This window comes from Podarcis melisellensis (genome assembly GCF_964234715.1).
Source record: "Podarcis melisellensis genome assembly, chromosome: 11".
Taxonomy (NCBI): Eukaryota; Metazoa; Chordata; class Lepidosauria; order Squamata; family Lacertidae; genus Podarcis; species Podarcis melisellensis.
In genome coordinates this window covers 49,359,603-49,381,688 of record NC_138543.1, presented here as the reverse complement: position 1 = coordinate 49,381,688, position 22,086 = coordinate 49,359,603, and the positions used below count along the sequence as shown (strand labels likewise).

Here is a 22,086-nt window from a genome sequence, read left to right as displayed (position 1 = left end):
AAAAGAGACAGAACTGCATAAAATGTGCAAGTACAAAGTTATATGTATAGATGCAAGATTAGAATTACCATGGTTTAACTAGAAATCCAGAGCATCGTGGGGAAGACTGTGTGTCCAGGTGACCTCTAAATGGTTTGATTGATTTGACCAATGGTTTGATTGATTTGACTAATTTCTTAGACTTGTACAGTGGTACCTTGGTTCTCAAATGCCTTGGTACTCAAACAACTTGGAACCCAAACATTGCAAGCCCAGAAGCAAGTGCTCTGGTTTGCAAACTTTTTTCAGAAGCCAAACATGCTCCATTTTGAGTGCCACACTTCCGTTTTGAGTGTTCCACTGAAGTCTGCCTGTTTTTGTTATTTATTTTGCGTTTTTGTTTTTGCAACTTTTTTGTTTTGTTTTTGTGACTGTGTGGAACCCAGTTCAGCTATTGATTGATTGATTGATTGATTGATTGTGTGACTGCAGTACATTATTGCTTTCATTTTATGGATCAATGGTCCTGTTAGATAGTAAAATTCATGTTAAATTGCTGTTTTAGGGGTTGTTTTTAAAAGTCCGGAATGGATTCATTCATTTTGGATTACTTTCTATGGGAAAGCATGCCTTGGTTTCGGAACGCTCTGGTTTTGGAACGGAGTTCTGGAACGGATTAAGTTTGAGAACCAAGGTACCACTGTATATCACTTTCTGCTAATTCCCCCCCCCCAGTGTATATAATACAATAAAGCATAATAAAGCAATGCACATTATCAACACAACCACCATTGTAAACACACACACAAGCCCAGATTGAGTAACCGTAACACCAATATCATTAAAGCTGGCCATCTGCTTTAATGATAATGTTTTCACCTGGTGCTGAAGTGACAGTAAAACTGGTGTCAAGTGTGCCTCCCTAGGGAGAGAGTTCCAAAGGGATGACAAAGGTATGCTCACCAGCCTTGTTGCTTCTTCTGGAGGTATGGCACAGAGGGGAGCCTCGATTGCTGAAAGCAGGACTTGGGCAGGTTCACATGAAAAGAGGTGTTTCTTTAGGTAGTGGGGTCCTGAGCCATACAGAGTTTTCAAGGTCGATGCCAGCACACTGAACTGAGCCCAGAGACATTAATGGGCAGCCAGTGTAGATGGAGCAGAACTGGTATGATCTGCCCCAACCTTTCCTGTCTTTTCTAAAAGTCGGACTTCCACCTTTTGCACTCACTGAACTTCCCAAACTGCTAAGGCAGCCCCATTGCAGTAACCCAGCCGAGAGGTGACCAGAACATAGACAACTGAAGCAAACCTTCCTGCCTGCTCAGGTGCAGACAATTGCCAGCCACTTTCAAGGTTCCTGGTTTTGCTTCTCGGACCAAACAGTCCTTCGAGTGGCTGACTGTCTCTCTGTAGCATAGGACCCATGTCTTCCCCCAATGAATCCTGGGAAATGTAGTTTCTTCAGGGTGTTGGGAATTGTCATTTTGTGGTGGGCAAACTACAGTTCCCATGATTCCTCATGGGGGGGGGAGCCAGGCACTTCATATGTGTACTAATGGGTGTGACACTAGTTGAACGTTCTACGAAGGAAGCACACTGAGAGCACCTACCTTTCCCCCAGATAAACATGGGAACTGTCATTTCTTTGGGGTGCTGGGAACTGTAGTTCAGCAAGGTATAAGCTACTGTTTTCCAGGATTCTTTGGAGGGGAGGGCACTTGCTTTAAATGTATGGCATGGATGTGACCCTAGTGGCAAGTTCTCCCAAGAGAACGGCATTTCTCTGCCTGTGTGGAGATGTGAATCTCAATCCTTTTCCTTCATCTTCTGTTCTTTCCCTCCTCTCTCTCCCTCTCCCTCTCCCTCCCTCCCACCCACCCACCCCACTTCATGACTTTGTTCTCTGTCAAAAGGCGCAGTGTCGAGGAGAAACTGCTGCTCTTTTGTGCCAGAGATTTGAATTTGACCCCCTCCAACCTTAAAAAAATCAATATTCCCAGGGAGAAGCAGTGGGCCCTGCTTTCCAAGTCCTGCTCTCAGCAGAGCAGTCCTTTTAGACTGATGTTATCTGACTCGGAGACTTCTGAATACTTGAGCGAGGTTGGGTGGTGCTGTGCTGCTGGTGGTCGTGGTTTTATTTTATTTTTTTTTCATATATCTACCCCTTTCCATTTTCTTTAACAAAACGCTCTCAGCGTTTAATGTCACTGTTATCTTTAGCTGCCTCCTGAGAGCCACCGCGGGTTTAAAATAAATAGATCCAGTTCGAGAATATATGAAATAAATACACTTGCCTCTCTGGCTAGGCAGAGAGAGAGAGAGAGAGAGAGAGAGAGAGAGAGAGAGAGAGGTGGAACAGGGTTGGAGGGGAGCGAGCCCAGGCCGCATTTACATTGAGGGAAGCAGTGGCGTGTAACAGAGGTCATCAGCTGCTGCTGCGGACCCTCAGTCGGAATGAAAAATATATGAAGCAGAGCCGTATTGCTTGGGGGTAGGAAAAGGAGGAAAAAGGAAAGGAAAAAAGGAACAGGCGATGGAAGTCTGGGTTGGGCCTTCCCCCTCCCCTCTCCTGCCCCAGTGAGATTGCTGGCCGTTTGCTCCGGGCTCCAGAGCTGCTTTCAAAGGAGATCATACGGTGAGCCTTAACCCTGTGCAGTTGTGAGTCTCTGGCTTTAGAGGAACACAGGAAACCGAAGTCATGTTTGCATCATACATTTGAAGCGCTTTGATGCCACTTCAAAAAGTCAAAGCTTTTCCCCCGAAGAATTCCGGGAGTTGCCGTTTGCCCCTATGCTCTGCACAGGATTGCAATTCCCAGAGCTCCTGATGGTTAAACCACCCTGGGAACTGTGTCTCCGGGATGGGAATAGGCATCTCCTAACAATTCTCAGCACCCTTAAAAAGCTATAGTTCCCAGAATTCCACAACTGTTCAATGTGGTATCATAGTGCTTCAAATCTATTGTGCGAAGGTGGCCTTCAGACCACTGACCTCTGTATCTGAGATATACAGAAGCCACCTGGGCTTCCGATTTGATCCCAGAATGTCCCTTAGGACTCCCCTATTTTCATCGGACAGAATGGAGTTATGAGACCCCCGAACCAAGGAGATAAGTAACTACACAACCTTTAGAAGACATCTGAAGGCAGCGCTGTACAGTGGTACCTCAGGTTAAGTACTTAATTCGTTCCGGAGGTCCGTTCTTAACCTGAAACTGTTCTTAACCTGAGGTACCATTTTAGCTATTGGGGGCCTCCTGCTGCCGCCGTGCGATTTCTGTTCTCATCCTGAAGCAAAGTTCTTAACCTGAGGTACTATTTTTGGGTTAGCGGAGTCTGTAACCTGAAGCGTCTGTAACCCGAGGTACCACTGTATAGGGATTTTTTAAAAATTGTTTAATGTTTTACTATGTTTTTATATATGTTGGAAGCCATCCAGAGTGGCTGGAGCAACCCAGTCAGGTGGGCGGGGTATAGATAATAATAATAATAATAATAATAATAATAATAATAATAATAATAATAATTATTATTATTATTATTATTATTATTGAATAGGGTGTCCCTATTTTCATAGGAGAAATGTTGGAGGGTATGGAATGCGGCTATTCATGCCCCTCTGCCTGGTCCTCAGGACTCTCCCCAGGCCACGCCCACTCTTCTGAGGCCACACCCCACACTGGTCCTGCTTCCAACATCAGAATGTTCTTTCCTGGCTGGGTGGAGGAGAAAGAAAGGTGTTTGCATGTAGAAACCAGCCCCAGTGCAAAGAGCTCCACTCTATTTTACCTCTGGCCTCACTCAGCCTTGGCATTGGAAGGCTGCTTATAAAAGAATGTGGCCCTCAGTCTGAAAAATGTTCCCCACTTCTGACTTCAGGATTCATCCTGGAAGCCTTTTTCCACTGCAAAGTTGATGCTGCAACAATGTCCTTCACTCACATTCTCAAATGGTGTGTGCAATCTTCAAAGAGTTTCACTTGATGCTCTTCCATGCAAAAATAAATATATCCTCCATGCATGCAAAAGCAAACTTATCAGGGCAAAGGATTTTAGCTTAGCCTTTATACACACACACAGACACACAGACACAGACACAAACACACACACACACACCACACACACACTGCCTGCTGGCTTTCTATAAGCAGGGACCGGTGAGCATTCCACCCCATTAGCTCCAATCTGCAATCTCAAGGATGTGGTACAGTCTGGAGCTAGGTTTGCCACATCGCCCGCTGCTGTTTGCAAGGACTCGAAGCTTCAATTTTTAATGTGTGGTTTTCCACCGTTCAGGATGAGATCCATAACTATTTAGGGATTCTCGAAGGCCTGTCTTGCTGGTCTGCTGAGCATTTGGTGGTCAGGTGCAGCTGCAGGCTTCAAAGCGATCCTGTTGTTGCAGAAAAGAAAGGAGAGAGAGAGAAAGGCAAACAAACAGAGACTCCTAAATAGGTTGTCTAGACGCAGTGTTTCCCAACCTTGTGCCTCCAGCTGTTTTTGAACTACAATTCCCATCATCCCTGACCACTGGTCTTGCTAGCTAGGGATGATGGGAGTTGTAGGCCAAAAACATCTGGAGGCACAAGGTTGGGAAACACTGGTCTAGAGGAGAATCTCCAGGGCAGGCAGTATCGGTGTGGAATTTTCATCCCGGCCTGGAGACAACAGTAATATGTAATAGGGCTTCCCTCCCACCCAGCCCCAGCCCCGCAGTATTCTCTAGGGTGTTTGGCAAATGAAATTTCAAGAGCTCCTCTTATCTGAAATGCAGTTGTTGCCCTCAAACATAAAATGTGCATGCCTCAAATCATTTATGGAGAGTACATACATACTGCAAAGCTGTGATTTCTGCATTGCAAGAGAGTTGGACTAGATGACCAGTGTGGTGTAGTGGTTAAGAGCGGTGGACTCATAATCTAGTGAACCGGGTTCGCTTCCCCGCTCCTCCACATGCAGCTGCTGGGTGACCTTGGGCCAGTCACACTTCTCTGAAGTCTCTCAGCCTCACTCACCTCACAGAGTGTTTGTTATGGGGGAGGAAGGGAAAGGAGATTGTTAGCCGCTTTGAGACTCCTTAGGGTAGTAATAAAGTGGGATATCAAATCCAAACTCCTCCTCCTCCCCCTCCTCCTCCTCCTCCTCCTCCTCCTCCTTCTTCTTCTCCAACCCTACAATTCTGTGATTCTGTATCATATGTTTCCCTCTCCCAAATAACACCCAAAGGCATTCTCATATTAATGTGGAAGGACCCCCCCCAACCAAATTATATATGAGAACACCCTTAATATCTGAGATCAGGCACATGTTACAGGCAGTGTGCCAAAACGGAAATGAGGAGCCACTTGACCAGGAAGTTCACTGCGAGGCTTTGTGCTGTCAGTCTCACTTGGCCTGATCTACCTGTCAGGGATGTTGTGAATATATAATGGTGGTTATGTACCATGGGGAAAAGGTATTGCAGAAATACATTGTGCTGCTCCCCTGAGATCTTTGGATGAAAGCCTGGGATACAAATCCAATTCTTTACTAGCAGGACTTTTTACTTGATTTTTTAGCTTATGTTTTAGTGCTTGGTTGCGTGCTTTGCTGTTTTAACTGGACAAGGGTGTGTGTGTGGGTGTGTGGGTGTGTGTATGATTTTACAAATTAATGTTTACATTCACAATCATAGGGGGAAAAACAAATGAACAAGATTCTTCTGAATCTTTTGATTTCCCTCCATGGCTTCTTTCTTTGCCCTTTTCTACTGCATATCATAAGGTAAAGGGACCCCTGATTAGGTCCAGTCGTGACCAACTCTGGGGTTGCGGCGCTCATCTCGCTTTATTGGCCAAGGGAGCCGGCGTACAGCTTCCAGGTTATGTGGCCAGCATGACTAAGCCGCTTCTGGCGAACCAGAGCAGCACACGGAAACACCGTTTACCTTCCTGCTGGATAACCTAGTTATCTACTTGCACTTTGACGTGCTTTTGAACTGCTAGGTTGGCAGGAGCTGGGACCGAGCAATGGGAGCTCACCCCGCTGCGGGGATTTGAACCGCCGACCTTCTGATCGGCAAGCCCTAGGCTCTGTGGTTTAACCCACAGCGCCACCCACTCCAATTTTCCGGTTATCCATTTTGTCCAAAGTCTTTGTTACCTTGCAAGAGTTATTTCAAACCTGCTAAAGAGTTCAAGTGTTTACAGTGGTCTTTCAAATATAATATAAATTTCTCCCAATCTTTATTAAAGTTTTGATCTTCCTGATTTCTGATTTCCACGGTCATTTTTGCCATTTCTGCATAGTCCAGCAATTTGTCCTGCCATTCCACTCTGGTGGGGACCTTGTTGTCTTTCCAGCTCAGGACTACCAGCATCCTAGTGGCTGTCGCTGCATAGCTGTACTCAACTACTTAACCGGACAGATGTGTAAACCACCCTGGGATCTTTTTGGGTGAATGGTGGTTAAAAATAGCAATCCTTCCTCTTTAAATAATTCCTTCCTCTGTAAATCTTATTCTTTTTTAAAAAAATAATAATTGTCAAATCCTTTATTATTTTATTCACATAATATACATTCTTTACAGCAAACAATTCCAAAATAAGCAGACAACTCCAAAATAAAATCATATGTAACAAGACCGTATGTCTCATGTTTTCATTTACACTGCTCTCCTCTCTGATACTTTCACTTGATATTTCTTGCTGCTTTCTGCTTTCCTTATAGAATCTTTATAAAAATTTAAATCTCTTAAATCCTATACCAATCTTTAACAATTTCAATTAATCCCTTCACCTCCCTCCCTCACAGCCCAGTAGTTCCCTCCACCTGTGTGATCTACTATTATTTTTGTTATTGTTGCATTATTCACTTTATTTGTTATTCCATCCTTAATATACTATTATCCTATCTCCTTGTGCCTTTTAAACTTTTGCATATTGACATGATAGATGATAGATAGATGATAGATAGATAGATAGATAGATGATAGATAGATAGATAGATAGATAGATAGATAGATAGATAGATAGATGATAGATAGATAGATAGATAGATAGATAGATAGATAGATATAGATATAGATAGTAAATGTTATTCTCCTCCTCCTCCTCCTCCAATGTTAGTCAGAGTAGACCCATTGCATTCCATGGACATGACTAGCTTAAATCCATTTGCAGGGGATGGGTTAGATAACCGTCAACATTCTTTCCATCTCTATCATTCTGTGGTTTTGTTATTTTGTTTTGTTATTTATTCCCAAGGGACTGCCCTGAGTAGAACATGGTTGGCAGCCATCTTCAGAGACCCCCAGCCCCCTGCCGCCTGAGGACAGCCCGCTAACAAGAAACGCTTAGGTGCAAGTCCGTGGTGATGTCAGGGGCCCAGCCCCCTTCCCTGTAGTTCTGAGGGAGCATCTATTCATAATGACTCCAGCCAACAAGATTAATCATTATAAGTACTTTCCCCATTTGTAATGCTTTTAGGTCCTGAAAGTTGCTAGGAGTCCAAGGACAAAGGTTACTCGGAGGTTAAAAGATAAAGTACAAAGATGTGTTTACCATCCCACAGGGTTTTGGTGACAAAGCGAGGGCCGAATAGGAATGAGTCAGATAAGACTAATAAAAGTATTAATGAAACCTAAGGGAATGCGGACATTTAATTTGTGTTTGAGCATGTGTTTCTTTTAAAGGGGAAAAAAATGAATCCATTTGACTTGATTTGTTGTCACGCTTGAGCAGGAGAGAAAGGGGGGGGGCCTTGTTCCTTTGGCTCAGTCATTCATATTCCAGGTCAGAATGATTTTAAGCATGATCAAACAGCCTTTGAGTGGGCTGGACGCCTCTGCAATGGATAGTAAAATTCATTTGATGTCTATTTTCTGTCTTTCAGCAGTAAGGATATATCTCTTGAGAGATGGAGGGATGCACATTTTGTGGTGATGATGATTACTACATTGGTAGAGCTCGTCCTGGAATAATCCTCACAACAGTCTGGCAAGGCAGATCAGTATTCCATTCCCCTCCAGGGAATGCAGGAACTCCTGGTTAGAGGCTCAGAGGTAGCTTGATGAGTTGTCTAGGAGTGTGTACATGAACCTCAGGGTTCTCTCTCAACATGGAAGTGAATAGGGTGTGCAAAATTAGCCTCTACCCCTGGAAGGCAGCGCGAAGCCCCTGCACTGGCCAGGCCTGACATGAGGACTAGGAGCTTGGCTGCCTTTCAAATGGGCAATCCCTGCTGCAGTCCAGGCCTCAGATTCTTGGTACTTTTCCACTTTCTCTAGGGCAGCCTTCCCCAACCTGAGGTCCTCAGATGATGCTTGATTAGAAATATAATCATCCTTTGTTATATACTGAAGTTCTCACCCTGGGCCAGCAGGGGGATACTGTAGATAGTTATGCAAATGAAGGATCAAAGGGATGTTCAGTGATTGGATAGTTTTAGAAAGTTGCAACAGTTATGATTGTTCTGGAGCTCTATATAAGCAGGCTGACTGAGCTCCTCAGTCCAGTTCTGTTCCAGCTTACAAATAAAGAGCTGCTTTGGAAGAATCGCTGTGTCGTCTGATATGTTCGCCCACAACTTAACATCCTTGGTCACTGGTTATGCTGGTTGGGGATATGTAGTCCAACACTAGCTGAGGAGTCAAAGCTGAGGAAAGCTACTCAAGGTATATTAGGGGTTGGCTCCCTATTTGTATGCAAAGCTGGGTCTTGGTTTGCAGGCTTGTTTGAATATCCCACTGGTCCCAGGAACACTGACAACTGGAATAACAACATGCAATTGAACCCAACAAAAACAGCAAGTCTTCGGCCCAGGACTCCCCGGTAGGATCCTTGCATAGTTTTGCAAAGCAGTGCTCCTCTTCTGATCAGAGCTGGTCAGGGCTGCTAATTTAATTTCCCACAATGCCCCAGAGCAGAGAATTCCCTTGGATAACCTTCCACAGACCACATGGCAGCTCTGGGTGGGTTCAGAAGGAAAAGTGATCAGAGCAATGAATGCACATTTTGCATTTCCACTGCAGGCTAGTTTCACACCCATGGAAAAACCCCTCTCTGCACTTCGTAGTGGCAACTGAGAGCTACAGAGTTCAAGGATACATCCCACCCAGGCCAAAAAAGGGGGGCAGCAGGGGTGTGGGGAGTAACCCAGGGAGAGTCCTGAAGAAATCCCCCTCCCCGTATGGCAACAATTGTATGTTGGTACATTTTAAATGGTGGTTTGTACCATCCACCACCAAGGTGGGTCTTGCTGGGGCTCATGACCCTGGCAGCTGTCCAAGGTGCTGAAGTCAACAGTGCTGGCGCAGGTCCTTAAGCCTGTGCATGCACGGTACATTTATAGCACATCTAAAGCTCAGGACTTCCTCAAAAGAATCCTGGGAACTTTAGGTTACCCTCCACAGATCTGCAATTCCCAGCCCTCTCAGCAAACTACAACTCACAAGATTCTTTAGAGGGAAGTCATGTGCTTTAAATGTGTGATGTTTATGCAACCTAAGTTGGAGGTTGAGAGATAATGGCAGCCTAAGGCTGCTTTGTAAGTTCATGGATGGAGCGGGATTTGAACCTGGTACTTCACAGTTCTTTGCCACTGCATCAGCTACCGGATTAAGGCTTGTCAATCTACTCTTTAACATACAGTTGCACGAATGGATGGGAGAAATGGATTGCTTCATCGCACATTCAGAACCCTTGAGACCAGAATTTGTCACTTCTCGGATTTATCTTCTAAGATGGCCCTTGCATTTTGAGCTCTGGCCCAAGAAGGGGTCTAAAGGTGAACCTGCACACAATGTTTTTCTTGCACATCACAATGTTTGCACTTTGCACACAGTGTTTTTCTTGCACATTAACTCTTTCCCTGTAATATAAAAGAATGCACCTGTGCACATCACAATGTTTGGAAACTGTAAGGTATGCCAGTGGTAATGTTTATTCAGGGTAAAGACAATGAACCAAATTCTTTTCCTGAAAATGAGTGGGTGGTGCTTGGATTAGATCATATCAGGGTCACAGAACCATCCATACTTGGCTCTGAGAGTTGACTAATCTTTGTGACCCAATTCTAACTGAGCAAGGCAGGAGCTAATTGCAAACCTGCTTATTTCTGAAGCTACCTTGGAATTAAAAGGGAAATATGAAATACAGAGTCTTTTCACTCCCTTTGTATCTGATGTTCAGGTTGTGAAAGCTGTTGCTTCTGTAAATAAAACTGTACACAGACCCAGTGCGCAGGAGAGAATTATCTGAAGACTCATAGGAACCTCAAGGTCAGGAATACAAGCTTTACTTTTTTTAACAAAAATGGGGGAACCACAACAAATTACCCAGTGAGATCTGAGCATGCTTAGTTGACGGAATGGAATTGTGCATTTTTTTTCTCCTGACTGAGACACCGAAAAGGAGCACTCTGCACTGCAACATTTTGCTGCAGTCCCCCCTTCTTTTACCTACGATTTCTGAACCAAACGGATATAGCAAACATTTGGTCAGAAATTCTGGGCAGATGCTTGTTTTATCTCCCTCACCCCTTTACTGTTCACAGGCCTAAATATCCTCCCCTGAGAGAAGCATGCTGTTGTTGTGCCATGATGTGCCTGGCATATCATGAGAACTGCAAAGTGTTTGGAGAGTCTCTGATGGCAAAGGCCCATTAAAGTGCAGGGTTAGATTCCTGGAATTAGTAGTAGTTAGATTAAGAAATGCAGCTCTGGAATTAGCAGAAATGTCTAACGATGCCAAGGTAAGGGACAAAATATCAGGGTAATTACTCCCTGGAGCATCAAGCGAAAACAAGACAGAGGAAATGACTAAGCGTCTGTATGCCATTAAAACAAGAGCATGGCAGTGCCTGGATTAATTGTGAGCACTCAAATGTTGAGGCAGGCTTTTAGATGGGAGAGGACTCTGTCTTCTAAAGGGTATATTGATGAGAATCAGCTCTATATAACCAAATTTTATCTGCAAAAGGCCCCCCCCCCACACACACACCAGCTGCCTGGCCAAGTGGCAGGTTAGCTGGAAACTTCCAAACACATTCTCTGCTTTTATCATGGCTTTCATTTGCCGATGTGTTATGAATCTGTACTTCCCTGTGCCAGAACTTTCCTTCCCAACCTCAGCTCGGGTCTTACATGGAAGTTCCATTTCCGAAGCCAAGGCACTGTTTTGAAGCCTTCACAAACACACACATGCCAACTCTGATTTAGGAATGCTCAAGGGATGCAGGTGGCACTGTGGGTTAAACCACAGAGCCTAGGACTTGCCGATCAGAAGGTCGGCGGTTCAAATCCCTGCGACAGGGTGAGCTCCCGTTGCTCGGTCCCTGCTCCTGCCAACCTAGCAGTTCGAAAGGACGTCAAAGTGCAAGTAGATAAATAAGTACCGCTCTTGTGGGAAGGTAAACGGCATTTCCGTGCACTGCTCTGGTTCGCCAGAAGCGGCTTAGTCCTGCTGGCCACATGACCCGGAAGCTGTACGCCGGTTCCCTCGGCCAATAAAGCGAGATGAGCACCGCAACCCCAGAGTCGGTCATGACTGGACCTAATGGTCAGGGGTCCCTTTACCTTTAAGGGACGTGATCTGCATGAATTCCAACATGAGCTGACCTGATCTGCACCTAACATGCAGAATGGAAGGTAGTTATCCTTTGCGCTTTGTGCAAAATTCAGTTTCTTTGAATTTTGCAATGCAGTTCCCAGCTAAGTTAGACAGGCAGGTGGGAGCTGGCTGAGGTCAAGCTAAGGTTGACGGGGCAGTCCCCCAGTTTCCCTTATGGGCCACAGATAAGGTCCCTTCCTATGTGAGGCACAGTAGAATTCTCTGGTGCAAAACCCACATAGCAGGGAGATCCCAGAAGCATCGCCTTTGCTCCAAAAGCACATACCCAGGCCAGTCTGAGTAGGGGCATTTTACCTACCTTTCTCATCATAATGACGATGCATGCCCAAAAGTTTGGAATCTGATTGAGAAAATATATGCTTTGAAACAAACAAAACTGAAGACCAAAATGTGCCTCTGATTTGAATCTAGGAAAAAATGTGTGCCACGTTCCAAGAATTTATGGCTGCTTCCATTGCTTACTCTTGTTAATCTTTCAAATATATTACTGTATGTTGTTGTTGTTGCCGCTGTTAGTGTTGTTGTTGTTGTTGCTGCTGCTGCTGCTGCTGTTGTTGTTGGAAGCATTGAGGGGGGAGTCTGAAAAGTAAATAACTGAAAGCCCCTAACTTGGAGGGACAGCTACATGACTGCAAATAAAATGATACAGGGCCCTGACAATGGCATTGCTGCACAAGTTTTAAATAAGAAGACATGACAATCCAGCCTCTGACATTAGTCTTTGTTTTAATCCTGCTGCCCAGCAAGGAAGTGCTGTAAATCTGAGGTACTGACCCATGTCTACACATTTACCAGATAGTCACTGATCAAAGATTTATTTATTAGCCCAGGCATGATTGATTTATATGAGTTTTGTTTGAGCAAGTTAATTGCAAACGGCAACTTGGGATGCACACATTACAATGTGAAGGAACCAGGTTAGTAACCTCCTCCTGCACACCCCCACCCCCAACCCGCTTACTGTTAGGGGCAGTGATAACGTCACCGCAGCGATAACATGTTGACTTGCGTCTGGATCAACAGTGTGACTCTTTTGGATGCCTTACCCAGAAGAGATTAAATGGTCCCTGCCATTAATAATCTACTCAGCAAGGAGCCAGGGGTTTTAGCAATGTCAGGTGAGAAGAGATATTTCCCTTCCTGGGAAAGTCTAATATTTAAACTGTTGTTTAAACTGGGAAGGGGGGAGGGAATTGCTATGCAACCATGATCTCAGGAAGAATTTTCTCCGTGGGCTTCAGGATTTGATGAGATTTCTGAGGTTCTAAACTCCAGCGGCTGACTTGTTGAATTTTATAATTAAGTATCTTCTGCTTATGGTTACGAAGCTAATGGAGTTTGGCACGCATTGTTTCAAAAAGTTCTGATGAGTTCCTTCACGTTCATCACATCTATGTTGAAAGCAGGGGAGCCAGTGGCTTTTCAGATGTTGCTGGACTACAACTCCCATCAGTCTGATCAATGTTCAGGAATGATGGGAGTTGTAGTCCAGCAATTTCTGGGAGTTGTAGTCCAGCAATTTCTAGGGGGCTATAGGTTCCCCACCCCTGGGTTAAGCTATACAAAAAGCTATTGAAGAAGCAATAAGCTTTTAGGCATCCCTTGACAGTAAACTGTCAGTAGGCCACTATTACATTTCATGTAAGTTAAGAATAATGACAATATTCATTTCTATTTGTGCTTAGGAGCAGAGGGGGACGGGAAGCTAGAGGGGGAAATGATTGGAGCAACAAATGTAAATTTTACCTGTACCCTAGGCTAGTTTCTGCACACACACAAACCTCTTTATATTTGTCATGAAGACAAGCAGGAAGCGTTGAGTTCAAGGAGACATTGCAGCCAGGCAAAAACTCTCAAGAAGGGTTCAAAGTTGAGCTAGTGAGTGGGTGGTCTGGGAAGAGTCTCAAGGGCCAGACAGAGTGGCCTGGGGGGTGCATGTGGCCCCCAGACCTGAGGTTTCCCACCATTGGCTTAAAGTGATGAAGAATCTTCAGATACATTTTCTCAGCACAATCCTGTAAGGTAAAAGCGCTGCTCTCAATCACAGTAGCAGCCTCCACACTGCTCACACCACTAGGGGGCAACCCAGCCAGATGGGCAGGGTTTAAATAAAATATTATTATTATTATTATTATTATTATTATTATTATTATTATTATTATTATTTTATTAGCCTGATGCATCAATGAGTATCAGGCATCTGCCATTACTCATACAATGCCCTGTAGAAACATAGTCTTTTCTGCCACCGTACTCCTTGAGGAAACCTACCTGCCCATCTCCAGGTCTACTGAAGAGAAATAGGGAGGGAGACAGGGCCAACCACTGACATATGATTTAATTTGTACTTCTCGAGAACCAGAACACAGGTATCCTTCAAAATTCGCACTTCTCCAATGAAGTCCTCCCACCAAACAATATGCACATATTGCGGAAAAACAGACATCTTAGGCCTCATCTAGACACATCAAAGAAGCATTCTGTTCAAAGCGTTGTAAATTTAAACAGGGAAAACCGGTAGAGAAAAGCAGAACTCCACATCGCCATCTGGTGGCACAATGTTGCACCGTACATACAATGCATATAAATCGCTTTTTCTTTGCTAGTCTAGCTGAGCGCTTAGGGAAAATAACATACACAAAATGCATTATATCAGAGAAAATTGCTTTCAGGGATGGGTCTGAAACCACAGGCAACTATGTGTTAGTTAGAAGAAATTCACACTCAAATGCCGACAGATTTACATGAGGATTTCTCAGAACAAACAAATTGGCAAACGCTACAGAAATGGGGAGAACTGAACTGAACACTGGGGGAAAGAGAAACTGAAATTGGCAGGTCTGTGCATATCCGAGCCAAATTAATCTGAAAAACTATGCATGCGTTTCATCCCCCACAATGAAGATTCTGGGAAGGATTTCTAAGATTCAGGGAAGGACTTGCAAAGGAAAGCGGACGTTGAAGGCCCAGTGCATGCACAAACACACCCTGAAATTAATCAGGAGACTGGCACCGAGATGCCTGAGGATCCCTTTGGAAGTCCCAGCCTTGTTAGGAAAGGATTTCAAAACAAAACAAGACCCAGAGCCATAGTAGAGCTCCACTAATTACCGCTAAGAACCGACCACTTTGGAGAGCCACACACTGCGGCTTTTCTCCTGGCTGACAGACAACTGTCAGCTGGGCAAGAGCTACTAATTAGTAATTGATAAATATAAGTGCGCTGTCTTCCCGGAGTAGAGTACCACTTGATGATAGTAATTAATTGTTCATTGATTCCCATAGGCTGACGTGAGGTCTGCTCAGCTGCTTCTGTGCCTTTCCCATTTGTAGATAGAGGTGAGCAAGCCTGGCAAGGATGCTCCTGGCTCCCAAAGTTTCTTGGGGGGGGGGGGAGAGACTTTGCACAGGAGATCATTCTAAATGGAATTTAATTAAACGCAGGAAGCATGTTTGATGCTGATTCTCCACGGGTGAATGTCAGGGATGCCAACTTGTATAAAATATTGAGGGCCAGGGGGCCAGGTAAGCCCTGCCCCACATAATCGATCACAAGATACAGTGTTCACTCAACATTTGAATGGCAATACTCATGAACTGGGGGGGCAGCCCCCTCAAATATTTAATGGAGGGGCCAAAGGGACCTTGGCCCCTAGGAGTCAGCTTCTATGGTGAATGTCAAGGGTAGAACCTTTCTTCCATGTGTGGGGTTCCTCAAAATCTCCTGGGGGAGGGGAGTGAAAAGAGAGGACCTGCTTAAAAGAGAACTCTAACTAGAATTTTGTTAGGGACGCGGGTGGCGCTGTGGTCTAAACCACTGAGCCTCTTGGGCTTGCCGATCAGAAGGTCGGCGGTTCGAATCCCTGCGATGGAGTGAGCTCCCGTTGCTCGGTCCCAGCTCCTGACAACCTAGCAGTTCGAAAGCACACCAGTGCAAGTAGATAAATAGGTACCGCTCCAGCGGGAAGGTAAACGGCGTTTCCATGCGCTGCTCTGGTGTCGGTGTTCTGTTGCGCCAGAAGTGGCTTAGTCATGCTGGCCACATGACCCGGAAAAACTGTCTAGGGATAAACGCCAGCTCCCTCGGCATGTAAAGTGAGATGAGGAGGGAAGCAAAATGGGATAACCTGCACAAGAGAACCTACATAAATATGAGCCTGAAGGGTTAGGGTTAGGGCTGGTTGGAGCGTGGTGCTGATAATGCCAAGGTCGTGGGTTCGATCCCTGTATGGGACAGCTGCATATTCCTACATTGAAGGAGTTGGACTATATGATCCTCAGGGTATCTTCCAACTCTATAATTCGATTATTATATGTGGAAATTAATTTAATACAGGAAGCATGTGTGATGTTGACTCCCTCACTCAAGGTTAGGCTGGAAACCTTCTTCCTGACATGCTATTTTTCCATGTTCCAGTCTCCTCCAGTCTTCTGGGGCAGGTGGGCAAGAGGGGATAAACTTCAGAAGGGTTCACTGTAAATGGAATGACCGTGAACCACAAGAATCACAAATGCTGGGCATCCATGGGTTTAATGGCTCTAGGGCTATGGGGGTCTTCTAGCAGGAAACCTCTTAAACATTAAGCCCCCTTAACCTAAGAGAGTGAAGATGTGCACACAAAGAATTATGCCACGCTGCTCTCTGATTTCCATTTTCAGTCTGGGGACGCTAGCAAGCCCCTGGCACTGCCAACATCTGGCACCAGCTTTGTGCCCATGCAGCTAAAGGAGATCAGCAAAAACAAGATCACTGCATGTTGACATCCTCAATATATCTCCGGTGATGCTCTCTTTTTTCCTTGGAAAGATTCACAAGCAGAGTCATTGCAGGTATTGCCAAATATATGTATGAATATATACCCAAGGCTACAATCCTTCTCTCTCCAGGCACAGAGAGTCCCATGAGGATATTCTGTGGTTTGAACACTTTATTGATTTAGGATATGTTTGGTGCTGGGCCAAAATCCCTCCTTCTCAATTTTGCAGTCCAATCACAGTTGGAACAAGGGGGGCATTTGGGGGGATTTTCAGGGGTGGCTGACAACAATTACAAGCATTTCTCCTGGCCCCTTTTAGCCCAGGGACCAGTCCACCATCCCTCAGACCATATGGAGGGCCGGACTACATCTTGGGGGGAAAATATGAATGAATTCCTGTGCCCCACAAATAACCCAGAGATGCATTTTAAATAAAAGCACACATTCTACTCACATAAGAACACCAGGCTGGCCCCACAAATAACCCAGAGATGTATTTTAAATAAAAGGACACATTCTACTCATGTAAAAACACGCTGATTCCTGCTCTCCCTCTGGGTTGCCTTCTGGGTTGGGAAGCCAGGAACACAACCGACCCCCATCCTGCCAACCTCACCAGCTGCTACAGGTGAAATGGCCAAATGGCCAAACTGCCATCTTCAAAAAGCATGCCTAACTCCTGAAATAAAGTTATTTTATTGCTTGTGTCATATACTGCAGCGAGACAATAAGAATGGCTTGAGCAACTCGCCACAGCTCTTACACGTATTTTCAGGAGGAGCTGAGACTATCAATCTATTTTCACTTAACAATTAAATTTGCCTTCAGAAGGGTTCCTGAGGGCACATACCAGTGTGTCCATTATGTTATTACTGCTAATTTCCACTGAATAAGCCAAAATTAGAGGCCACTTGCCACCAGAAATGACTGAAATGTTATGGAAAAACTGAATCAGAGTGAAGCGGGTAAGTAAAATGCTCTAAAACAATCCATCTGATTATTATTATTTGTGTGTGTATGTGTGTGTTTATGTATAAAAAAATCATCTACCTTTCCAGTGGAACTATTTTGAGCTCTCTTGTTCAGAAGCACGGGGGGAAGCCAAACCTCTGTACTTTCTAAAAGGGAAAGCTGTGGTCAGGTCTGTACATTATTACTGAGGGAAAGCTGGGTATAGCCTTTCCTTGAATAGCTTTTCTAGGTTATTGCTGTAACATGAAGCAATGAGAGTTGCTCCAGTGGTTGTCAGGAACAACACTTTATCTAACCAGGAACATGCAAATCCCTTCTGAGAAATGTTACTCTTATCAAGACTGCTGTGACCTCCCTTGGACCTCTTCAGCACGTTCATCTGAGAAACAATCTCCAGAGTTTGCTCTGAGTTTTGTTTTCATCAGGAAGATCTCACCCCAATGGCTACATGCATACGCAAGCACACACCCCCTGACCTTATTTCAGACTTACTCAGCTTTTGTTTGGCTTCCCTTTCAAATTCGTTGGATGTGTTCATCCAAAATTTGCTTCAAATTTCACAATAAGGCTTTGTGTGCTACCAGTGTGCCAGAGAGATGGGGAGAGGGAGAGAGAACGTTTTCCTGCTTCCCTCTTCTCACTGCTGCCACTGCCCAAGCCAGGTAAATGTTGTTTAAAACAGGGGTAACCCACACAATGCCTTGCAGATCGTGCCTTGCAGGAGTTGTTGTTGGCACCTGTCCATCTCAAGAGACAATGTGTCTCCAGGGGTGAAGTCAAACCGCAGCTGAATTAAATCTCACCTGTTTCTATTTACACATCCCCACTTTAGATTAGTTGGGATTCTAAATAATGAGCCCATACTCGGATAAATTCTTGCAAATTTCCTCATTTTGGAATTATCCCCACATTTCAGAAGCATATCTACCATTCTTCTGCTCAACTCAAAGAAACTAAAGAGGACCAGAGGCAGCAGAAGAGAACAGCATGATCCCTCATTTTTTACACCATGGTAGGTAGGTAGAGAGAAACTGAACACCTCTTTTAGGATAGTTCCCAAGCAGTGGCGCACCAGTCTTGCGGTGGCAAAATCCACCCCACATTTCCTTTTTATTTGTATTGGAGTAAGTCATGTGAAACAGTGTCAAAGGACTTACTCTGTCAATTTAATAAAGTCAATTTATGGTGCCTATCAATCTTCTAACCAGCTGGGATGAGGAGGGAAGGCGGAAAGCTGAGTGGATGGTGATAAAGTCGTGACATGGTGGCAAATCTTCTGCTTGGCACCCCCAGGGAATTGAATCGTTGCCTGTAGTGTACCCCCTCCCTATGTGAACCATGCACAACCTGTGGTTCTGTATGCCCCTCCCAGTCCATGTGAACTGTGCTCAGTTGACCTGTGATTTGCTGTGATGAAATCCTTTATCTCTGTGAGAAAATGCCCTTCAGAATGGTTGTTGGAGGCCAAAAATGCCTTTTTACCCAACTTAGACTGTTACACAAACTATGCCCCTGTCTAGAGCTGTCAGACCGGGCTTTTGGTATTCATACACCGATAATACACAAGCTTGGCTACCGTAAAGCATTTGCTCCCCCCCTTTTAAAAAAATATTTTTATTTGGTTTTGCATTTAACATTTGCATTCATGTGGAATATGTGTATAATCATATACACATAGGATTCTCTGAATCCCTAGACTTTCCTCCATCCCTTCATGGGTTCCATAGTTATTCTTATCCAACTGCATCATATAATGTTCTTAATATTTCCTTAAATCCAGAATGCGGCAGCTAGACTGGTGACTGGGAGCGGCCGCCAACACCATATAACACCAGTCTTGAAAGACCTACATTGACTCCCAGTACGTTTCCGAGCACAATTCAAAGTGTTGGTGCTGACCTTTAAAGCCCTAAACAGCCTCAGTCCAGTATATCTGAAGGAGCGTCTCCACCCCCATTGTTCTGCCCGGACACTGAGGTCCAGCACTGAGGGCCTTCTTGCGGTTCCCTCACTGCGAGAAGCAAAGCTACAGGGAACCAGGCAGAGGGCCTTCTCGGTAGTGGCACCCGCCCTGTGGAACGCCCTCCCACCAGATATCAAAGAGATTAGGGTTAGGGTTATTATTATTATTATTATTATTGTATTATTATTACTAAATTCTTACAATAGTTTGCCATGAAGCATTTTCAATATTATTCATTCAGTGAAAGCTGTGACTAGGACTGGGTGATATCTGGTCTTCAACATCGTGTTATATTGCCAGCTAAACATTGCAACATACTGACATATTACAATGTCTGAAAAAAGGGTGGAACTATGTAGAGGCATTGGCTGGCCCACATTGTGATTTTTGCATCGGACACACACATGCCATGATTCGCGATACATTGCCAGGTCAAAAATTATGAAACTGGTATCATGATATGGACTTCAAACTGGTTTTGGACGATATATCACCCAGCCCTAACACACACATCAACATATCATGATTTGTGATATATTTCCAGGTCTAAATTTAATAAAACTGATATCATGTTTTGGATTTCAAATCGCTTTTGGACACTATATCAATATATCGCCCAGCCCTACATGTGACTCTTTGGATGCTAGTGGGAGCCAGGAAGTCAGTTTTTATTTCTGCATGTAAACACTCAAAATGTATTTCTGAGGGTTTACTAGCAATAATAATAATAATAATAATAATAATAATAATAATAATAATAATAATAATTTATTTGTACCCTGCCCATCTGGCTGGGTTTCCCCAGCCACTCTGGGCGGCTTCCAACAGAATATTAAAATACAAGTCTATTAAACATTAAAAGCTTCCCTAAACAGGGCTGCCTTCAGATGTCTTCTAGTTGTTGTTCTCTTTGACATCTGGTGCAAGGGCATTCCACAGGGCAGGCACCACTACCGAGAAGGCCCTCTGCCTGGTTCCCTGTAACTTGCCTTCTCGCAGTGAGGGAACCGTCAAAAGGACATGGGCACTGGACCTCAGTGTCCGGGCAGAACGATGGGGGTGAAGACACTCCTTCAGGTATACTGGACCGAGGCAACAACCTTGATTGTGGATACAGTGATATCTGCACACAACAGGCTGATCACGTACCCAGAGCCATAGATAGGTGATCTTGCGCTCCTGGCAGAACCATCCAGATTGCGCCCCCTAACCATGGACAGATTAGCTCTTTTTTCCACATCTCCTTCAACCCCACCCTCCACCCATTCAATCCACCCTCTATTTAAAACCTTTTCTTATGAGGTAATAATCAAAATTTTTATTTATAGACATATTTATGGATATATTTTTAGCCGATTTTTGCCCCCCCCCTTGCCTGTACCCCTGGTGGGGGCCCACCTCTCCACCCCCTAGCTATGGCCCTGCACATACCCCTTGTGTGTGGATGTGCAAATTTTGTACTCAGCATGTGCTAGAATCGTACACAACAGCTACAGGCCCTGTCCTGCCGCAGAAATGTCAGATATAATGGGAAAGAAAAAAGGATAATAAGAAAGAAGCTTGGCTGAAGCCACCGATATGGACCTCATTCTCCTAGTCACTTCAGGATGTTCCAGTTCATTAAGCAAGCTTGAATGCGAAGGGCACAACCTCTGCTTCTGCTGTTCTGCCACCGTCCCTTGGGTACTTTCCATCAAAAGAAGACCTCGGAGAGAACAATGCGTTGTCAGGGGCCCAGTGAGGAAATCATCCGCCTTCAAATTTGGCAGCTGACTTGTCCTCACGTCCTATCTGTTCTTCAAATATCTGAAACAGAAACCCCCAGGTCATAAAGGTAAAGCTAGATTTGGGGATGCATTTATTATTACAGTCATACTTCGGGAGTCCGCTTCAGGTTGCATTTTTACCACCAAAACTCAGAAGTACCGGAACAGGTTACGTCCGGGTTTGGTGGCCGCGCATGCGCAGAAGCGCTAAACAGTGCTTTGCGCATGCGCAGAAGGCCAAATCGCAACCCACGCGTGCACAGACGCGGATTGCGAACACTATGGGTTGCGAATGTGCAAACCGCATGGATCACGTTCACAACCTGAGCATCCACTGTATTATTATTATTATTATTATTATTATTATTATTATTATTATTATTAAAAAATAACAATTTATAGTAATTCTTTATCATCATCGTTACCATCATAACTATCACCCTAACCAGCAAAAGACTGCCAGTTCTGCTGCTGTCTTGCATGTACCGTCGTACCTTGATTCTCGAACGCCTTGGTACTCGTATGTTTTGGCTCCCGAACGTCGCCAACCCTGAAGTGACGTTTCAGACATTTTTCAAAAGCTGAACATCCAATGCGGCTTCTGCGGCTTCCGATTGGCTGCAGGAAGCTCCTGCAGCCAATTGGAAGCCGTTTCAGTTTCAGGAGTCCAATGGACTCGCGGAATGGATTAAGTTTGAGAAGTAAGGTCTTTTTTTAAAAAAAAAAATTATCGATTTGCAAATTTACATGCTTCTGAATTCCAGTTGCTGGAAGCCACAGGAGGTGAGAGGGCTCTTGTGGTCAAATCTGGCTTGCCAGTTTCCCAGAGACTCATGTGAGAACAAGAGGCTGGACTATATGGCATAGCTGTCAACATTTCCCCCTTTTTAAGGGAAATTCCCTTATTCCGAATAGGATTCCTCGCAAGAAAAGGGAAAAGTTGACAGCTATGCTATATGGGCCATTGGCCTGATCCAGCAGGCTCTTCTTATGTCTTTCCGTATCTGGATGAGGGCTTCTTAAAAATCATGACAACAAACTG

General features: G+C 44.6%; 1 long non-coding RNA gene across 1 annotated transcript; it reads right to left on the bottom strand.

The window, feature by feature from the left end:
* Positions 1-4,232: 4,232 nt before the first annotated feature.
* Positions 4,233-18,632, bottom strand: LOC309380215. Its single transcript, XR_014172719.1, has 3 exons — positions 18,521-18,632; positions 17,394-17,461; positions 4,233-4,370 (listed from the first exon to the last, which is right to left on the bottom strand). It is a non-coding gene; the product is annotated as an uncharacterized lncRNA (long non-coding RNA).
* Between the last annotated feature and the right edge of the window lie 3,454 nt (positions 18,633-22,086).